The sequence below is a fragment of the Phasianus colchicus genome, chromosome 1, assembly GCF_987193195.1.
Source record: "Phasianus colchicus chromosome 1, bPhaCol1.hap1.1, whole genome shotgun sequence".
NCBI classification, from domain to species: domain Eukaryota; kingdom Metazoa; phylum Chordata; class Aves; order Galliformes; family Phasianidae; genus Phasianus; species Phasianus colchicus.
In genome coordinates this window covers 65,891,233-65,900,021 of record NC_143436.1, presented here as the reverse complement: position 1 = coordinate 65,900,021, position 8,789 = coordinate 65,891,233, and positions in this window count along the sequence as shown.

Genomic DNA, 8,789 nt, shown 5'->3' with positions numbered 1-8,789 from the left:
GAACCGCTGGCCGAAAATAGAGGTTTTATTCTTTTGTTTGTCTAAAACAGAGATCTTACACAAATGAAAGACATAGAAGGTTTTAAGAATATGTATGTTTGTATGTATATCCACTCATATTTGTGAATTTCAAGGATCTTGTGCTTGCAGAAAACTTACAGCCTTCTCCCTCTGTTGTGGTCTTGGGAAACGTCACACTGCATGCCACACTCCCAAACTTGTACAGTGGGGAATGACTGCATGTACCTCACAGCACTCACATGGGGGTAAATTCATTCAAACATATGAATACGGGTGTGAGTCATAGCGTGCTGCCACGGAAGCACATGAAATAAGCCTTTATTTTACAGAAACATAAAGGATAACATCTGAAACACAGACGAAGATCATTTTCCTTATTTTTGAGCAAAGCAGTGTCCAGTTTGGGAAGGTCTAGCAGGGCGGCAGAGACATGCATGGTTTCCTCCATTGCACCCCATATGCAGAGCTGATGAAAAATGTGCCATGGAGTTGCTGAGATGGAATAAGACACACTTAACTGCATCGTACAAGTTAATGTCTGGTGCTTGAATGCATCATGCCACACTGAGTACAATTTGTGAAAGGAAAGAGGATCAACAACAGTGCTCAAACAACTCTTATACTTGTCAGTACAAGCACATCTCTTCAGATGTGCAGGCAATGTCTCTGAAGGAAGCTGTTAAGACAGACAATAGAACACCATGCCCAGGGTACCATAGACCACTGCATTGTTAGCTCTAGCCTTTCCTTTTTTGTGCAACAAGTATAAATATGGGTGTTTCTCTGACCACAAACTGCTGTCGCTCAAAGGTCTTTTTGGTTCCATTGGGAGAACTTGTAATGCAATTCCAGCTGTGCTGGGGGGTCAGAGAAATCAGACCAGGGAGTTACTCATGGAGTCTGACCCGGCTGGTTGGGGACCTGGGTGTAGCAACAACCTTAGCTTTTTGCCCTGTCATCCTGGGCACCACTTTTCTCCCGTTAGCCATGAAACATGAGAATAGAGAGCCTGTACTGGCTCTTCCATCCCAGACATGGCAGGAATGTTGGCAAAGAATAATCCAAAGCAGTGGTACAGCATTTCCTTGAGGCCAGGTTACTGGACCAGGTAGGCTGATAACTGTAACAAAGAACTAGATTTTTATCAACATCTGTGTGACTGCAGAAGGGCTTAGGCATGGAGGCATATACATATACACAAAAATTTCTTAACGTTGTCTCTTTTAGACAAACTGCTAACTGCACTAACAATTACTTTGAACAAGATTTAGATTTGCTTGTTGTTTTAAGGACATATCTTTACCATGTAATATTTGTAATGATAAAAACATATTTCTTGATTTTAGCAGTCCTTATTGCTAAGCCTGTATACAATGCAGGTTTTCTGGCAGTGAAGATATTCAGCTCTTACATAAGCAAGTAACCATATGGTGAGAAAAAAACCAAGTATACCAAAGCATAAACAGTTAAATGTGTACACACAGACAAAACATTTTCTCTTCCTTCAATCAAATGCCATCTAAGAAGAATTTCCTAACTACAAGTAGTATCCTTGGAAGCTTACATTGCACTCTGAAGATATTAGACATCTTCCATGGGTTAGTCCTTCTAAATCCGTTTTGTAACTTTTATTAGAAATTAAGAATGCACTGTATAAGGCTGTTTTCTGTCTTAAAAAAAATTCTTTCCGTATTTAAAGCTGCTCTTCTCCATAATAGTCAAGGAAGAGTAGGTGCATAAGTGAGAGCATTGCCTAATTCTGCCAGTGCGTTCTGTAATACTAATTGTGAAATAGCAGAAGTTCTCTTGAACATAGCTAAGCAGGAGCCATCAAAACCAGAGACATTCTCGTCTCTGTGAGGATAAAGGAGGGAAAAATGTGGTGTTTTACCACACTTAGGAAGAATAAAATCAAACCTAATCCTACTTTAACATTGCCTTTTGAGGGAGTACTGAAATAAATAAATTGGGCAGAATGCAAAAGCCACCACATCCACTCCACCTATGCACATCTGGGCTGGTGACACTGCCTGGAGGACAGCTACTGGCCACGATCACAGCATCTCCCTGCCTATTGCCCGGGCCCTCAGCCAGGTGCCAGCCCATGCTAACTAACAGTATTGTCTCTGTCCCATTGTGAACGGGCCCCCTTCTCACCTGTGGCACTGCAGGGGCAGCAGCAGTGTGTGCCTTCCCCAGGGCTGGCATGTGGGGCCAGCCAGACGGTCAGGTCCGGGGAAGGGCCCGTCTCCGAACATGCATGCGGTGGGCTGAGGCTCCACCAGGCAGCTCCTGGAGTGCCTCTCTGCTCATTCAAAGCCCAGGCAATGAAAAAGTCCTTCCCCCAGTGGAAACACGTCTGCTCTGCAATAAGCCTCCTTAGACATGCCTTTGTTATGTGGCAGCCCACAGGCGTGGAAGCTGCACTTGCTAGACTAAGAGGAAACGGCAAACCAGGACAGAAACATCATCTTGAAAAGACAGCTCAACAAGGAGAAGAAAACCCAACTCTTACCTGGCAGCAGAAACCCCCAGATGATGCCTACCTGTTGGTAAGCTCCCTCTATCGCTTATGCTTACCCATACATGCACTCACGGTCTCTGGTCCCAACATAGAAGCGGGAAAAGTTGGAGGGGAAGACCACCTCATAAACAGTACCCAGCCTAGGGATGGTCCATCTTATATTGGAGGTAGAGAAAGGAATAAACATAGGGGTGGAGGAACTGCTGTCCCTTGTTCTGCCTGAGCACTTGGTATTCGTCTCCCCCATCCTCCTCCCACACCTCCTCACTTTTTTCCTCCTTTCTCCCCTCCTATCAACTCTAGGTATATGGGCATGCAACAATGCTGGGTACCCTAGCTACAAAGTTTGAAGAGCACCTAAGCCTTCCCAGGGGTATTTTTATTTGCAATATGCTGCAAGTTTGATGGGGCATGTGACAAAGATTTTTTTTTTGAGAGAAAAAATAATCCCGATCATCTTAATTGCTCATTCTCAGGAAACAAAAGACTTAAGGGGTAAATGGGCCAGAAAAAGAAAAGAGAGAGTGGGTGGGAGAAGATAGGATATGGGCTGAAGAGATTCTGCACTGAGCTTTCCAAACCTTTCCAATATGCCCAGTGCTCCCTGTTTCCCCAAAGCCCCGGAGCAAAGTCCCTGATGAAGTGATGGTAAACCAGCAGGAAAAGAAGTATTAAAGGAGAGAACTACGTGGGAGAATCACTCAAGTTTTTTGCCAAAATCAAAGGAAAATCATGCAAACTTCATTCCAGCCCTGTGTTTCTCCTGTGCAAGGTCTATGGCTGTTGAGATGGCAACTTTTATTTTCAAATTTGTGCAATGGCAAGGGACACAGCTAATTCTCAGCGCACTCGCTTGAACTGAGGAAGGTTATAGAGCCTGCTAACCTATTCTGCTACTTGTGCGATTTCATTACACAGACAGAGAAAGCATTAATACAAGTTCTTCTTCCTTCTCCCTACCTGCCCTCCCCCACCCTCTGCATAAAGTCTGTTGCCATGGCAGCTAAAACCCCACTGGTACTCCAAAGTGGGAGGTACCAAACACCAACAGTTGGAGCAAATTCCTGTTTTCCTAGGTTTACTACAAATGATTATCCATTCCTTCATTATATCTCCATTTTGGGTTCTTAACACGGCTGGAAATTTATTATATGGCACGTAATTCACATTTTCTACTTTAATATGTCTTACATCCTTATTTGGCCGGTTTGGAAACTTGGAAATCTCTTTTCCTCTTTTCTACAAGATATCAGGGTGCCTAGTAGTCTGCAGGAATTAATGATTAGGAGAATTAAGAGTTCTTTCAGCCTCTTTCTTAGAGCAGCTTACAGCCCGTTTCCTTCAATTATTAGGAAAGCTGAGTTTACACAATACAGGATCTGTATTAGTTGTGCCTGATCTTAAATTTTTCTTGCTGGCCTTGTCTCCTCCAATGATTCTGACAAACTCCAGCTTTTCTGCCACTGGTAGCCTTCACCACACTGTCATTTGAGATAGGTGAGGCTCCTATTCAGAATCCCAGATTTGTTATAGAAATCTCTTTCACATAAATCATCCAAGACCTCATTGTGCTACAGATTGTATTGATGAACACTTAGGCATAGTCCTCTAAGGCAAAAATATCTAAAGAAAGGTTTAAGATGAAGTAACGCTTTGAAGAATCAGGTCTGCCAGGGTTATTGCAGTATTCTCATTGTTTCTGGATTTTGGTTCACTGTAAATCCTCAGCATCAGCTTTTTATCACAGGTATGTTTTTACTGGAATTTCATTATAGATCTTTCTCTGACTTCCTCATAGGTATAGATAACATCTTAACTGGAACTTTACCCAAACAATCCTGAGGGAGATATTTTCCATTATGGAAAGTTTTCTTACATCTTCCAAATGAGCATCACCATTCCACTAGGAGCTAATTATAGCAGTTCCTCAGAAACAGTCATATTTATGTTTTGTACTTGGAGATGCTTGGAAAAAATGAACCAAAGATCCTCACTAAAACTAACTCAGTGAGTTCATTAGACAAAGAGGAAATTCTTTAGGCAGGAACATATCAGTCTAATGGGCCTTCCATACTATGGATATTGCATAGGAAGGCAGTGCAGTAGATTGCCTACTTCAATTTACTGACAAGAACTGGGGCATGGGAGACAAATGACTACCAGTCATGAAGCAGGACGTGCCACCTCCTGTGGCAATGACCATCCTGTTTTCTTTTTTCATTGCCTCCCACAGCAGAGTGCTGCCTAAGTGAGTGACACAAAACCCGCTGGAAGCTCGCTAGGCAGTCTATCAAAGAACGCTTTTGCTTTCCCATAGTCCTAAAAGAAATTGCTTACTTACATATACTTATTCTATAATAGAAACAAAGCCTTGGAAGCAGATACAGGACAAAGGACCAGACTGAAGGCTGTTCCTTGAGGTTCGTTTCCATTGTCTTTGCATTCCTACCTTGTATTACTTACAGGAAATTAGAAGCCTGACCACCTTCATTTCTAAAGAACAGGGTTAAATTAATTACATTTACAAAGCCTAGTCTAGCCGAATAGTGAATAGCTGGGACAAGAGCAATGTTAATTCATAGCCATATCAATACACCCATCACACAGTGGGTTTGTGGGTCAGTCTTTAAATCATCTGACAACAGCAAGTCTCTGAGGTGCAGCTCCAGGGAGCTGCTCCTTCGAGTGCACGTCTTGAACAAACACTAACCTTGTAAAGTCTCAAAGAAACAGTGTTGTGAAGCATTAAGGTTTTTTCTTTGTAAGAGACTTTTTGATAAAATATATTCTAACACATTTAAATCATAAGGTCTTGCCTGCAAATATAAACTTTACACTGCAGCCTAAAGACAAACAAGAACACTGCAAAGAAACTTTCAGTTTTTTCTGACATAAGGAAAGTTTTGATTTTTTTTTTAAAGAAAACAAAAAATATATATATAAAAAATAGACCACATTTTTCTTATTTTTTTCTATGATCTGACAGAGAACACATTCCCAAGCCTTACTATTTCACTGGAAAGTAAAGCTGTGTACAGACTTTCAGCAGAATGAATCTTTAACTGCTTAGCTTGACACTTGGCCAGTTATTATTGTATTTATGCTAAAATGTAAATACCCTGACTCTGAGCTGCCTTGCTGTGCCTGGAACAACTCATGCAGAAGGAGAAACAGGTATGGCCCAGAGTCCTTGTACTGCAGTGATCTCCTAAATCTTCAGCGAGGGCAGTGCTGAGGAGAAGATGCAGTGGGCAAGACCCAGAAAACTGGCTAGTAAGTAATAATTACTTTTGAAGGAGAGGATTTGAAATCATTCATGTTTACTGAAGGCCATGCAGGAAGCCTGCACAGAGCTCAGGAACAAAAAAGCAGAAAGATCCATCTCTCTTAAATCCTTGCCCAGAGAGCAGTGAGCTCAAGGCATCCTGCCATTGTTGAGTCTGGAAAAACAGCTGCCAGAATAAAAGTAACAGCATGATGATAGCCTGGAAGCAGCTATTTGTTTCCAATGAATGTCTCTAAGTACTTGAATTTTAGTATAATTTAACATTATTAAATTATATTTTCTCTTTCTGTGATATTTAGGAAAACAGCCTGGAGTCAGCAACACGCAGATACAACCAAGACGTTTACATTTAACAAATAAAGCAGTACAGTTTCACTCTCTGCATAATTTCTATTGCTTTAGCCATGCTCATCTATTGCTATGGATTCATTTTTTCTCATTATCAACTTTCCCTTTCATTGCAGTCAAAAGAAATTCTTGTTAGGTGCATAAATGAATAGGAAAATCACTCTCAGAAGAAACCTTTCAAGTCCCTTTCACATCAGAGATCTAGAGACAAAAAATACACATTGGTTGTTAGAAGCAATAGCAGTTAGGTGCAGTTTAGTACTTCCTGCAGCCTTACCATGGAATGATACCCCCTTTACCACTTATGTTCTCTGTGCTTGGTGCCTAGGATAACATACAGAAGTGTATACTCAATGGCTCTAGATTATCTTGAAAACAGCTGCAGAAGGTAACCTTGTAAAAGATCAAGTAAAAGAGGTAGGAGGTTGTCCTTCTTGAATGATGAGTAAAACAAAGCGTTATCAATTATTATATATACCTATGTAGAATCAAGTTTTGCAAAGATCCCAGCTCTGACACAGACATGACACAGCTGTCAAGGCAGGAAGCATTTTTACCCATTGGAGCTCTGGGAAGAATTTTAGTTTAGAAGAACAGAATAAGAGAAACTGGAATTTGGCCAACCACTAAAGATTAACACCATCAATCTTAATAAAATCCTAGAGCACTTTCTGTTATGCAAGTTCTTTGAACTAGGTTTAAACACAAAGATTTGGGCTAAAAATGTAGGAAGAAAAAGTGTAAAGAATTTAACAGAAGAGTTTATTACACTGAAGGTGTTGAGTTTGTTGAATTCAGTGCCTTTGGCAAGCACAATAATAAACAAATGCCATGTGCAAAAGCTTGTGAAGGGAAGTAATTTACCAGCAACGACAACAAAAATCACTGTAAGTGAAGTCATCATGCAGATCAAACAGGACTTTGTTCTTTCTGGCTGAGGATAAGCAGATGTTGCAGCAACCTTTTATCCGCATCAGACATCCAAATCACTACAGCTGTGTCTGTCCCGTGTTATTTGGTGATGACAACCAGCAGGCTGGCCTGAATGCAACACAAATCATGAAAGCCTTAGGTACAACTTTAAACTTGCATGTTTTCTCTTGTGGCTCATGAACAAAGGCAATGTTGGTATCAGCTTCTGACTGTGAAGTTGACCAACAAAGCAGCTGACTTTAATGTTTTTTTTCCTGAACGTGCCACTTTTTGAGATCCCAGTGCAGAGTGTTTAAAATCTTCCTTGAGATGGTGTGAGGTGGCTGTCCCAGAGCTACTCACTCCATCAGCCAGGGCAACACCCAGAAGTTGGGCAGCTGACCATTAGAGTCCTTTGCTGCTGTACCTCTTTAGAGTAAGAGAAGAGTAAGATGAAATCTAGAGAGCCCAGGGTGGCATGAGGGATAATGCCTATTGCCACAGGATTTGGGTGAGAGAATTGAAGGGAGGAAAAAAATAAAGAAAGCACTGTTAAGCAGAGTGCCAGCAGTTCCCTGAGCTTTCTATTTTTAGTGAAACACTTTAAGTGGGTTTTAGAAAAGTGGATTTGCTTGAGCAATTGAGAGTAATTTGAACACCTGGAAAACGCAGCATTTAATTGAGCTTCTACTGACTGTGCGTCACAGTCTCCTTTATGTTTTATCAGAGCAGTGGGAGAGCTATGCTCCTGTGTGGTCTCATTAGCAGATTGACTGCTTCTGCTTTGTGTTTTGTTGCTCATCCCTTCCCATGGGAACCTCTTGCTGTTTGAAGAGCTCCAGAGAGAGTTCTGTGATTTCTAAAGACAAGTGCATTCTTACCTTGGTAGGCCTGTCTTTGTGATGAGAAGCACTGAATGAAAAGAGCTTTTCTCTGTCACTCCAGCAGTGTGCTTTTTGGTCAGCAGCTGTGAATCTCTGGATTAAATAATTCCATACCATGAAGTTATTAAATGCCTGAGACAGACCAGCTGCAGCCTTATGAGCACTTCAGTTAAAATAGAGATAACTCTATTTTTCTTTCATATCAAGACCATTCCCAACTAATACCTTCCTAATCACTGCCTGGTGCACATTTCCTTACATTTTGCTGTTCCAAATTTAAGCCAGAGGACAAATAAGCTGGTGGGACTTAAAAACTGGCAGCCAGGTTTGTGGCTGATGTTTTTTCCATACTTTGAAAATTGGAATTTTTAAGTTATGAGAAAAGAGGCTTTGACTACATAGCTGATCCAGAAAATCTGTACACAGCCATTTCAAACAACTTGGCTAAAAAGCTCAGCAGATCTTTCATGAAAGTAGGTAATAAAACTTAAGACAAAAAATAGGAAAAGTTTTAGATAGCTGTAAAATGTTTTTTTTTTTGAAAAGTATAAACAGTGATCCAAGAAACCAGCTAGATATCAATAGTAATATGTGCCATGGACTACTAAAATCTGTCACTGAAGAATGACATTATATTTGTCAATTGTCAATCAGCACGGTCCATATTGGACTGAAAAGCAGACAGATAACAGATATTGAAATACTGGTCTTTATCAAAGAAGGATGTTTATAATGAGGCCTTCCACAGATTAGTTGAGTCACACAGCAGTTAATATGGGATTTATTAGTGAAATATAGCACAGAATTCTGCTGG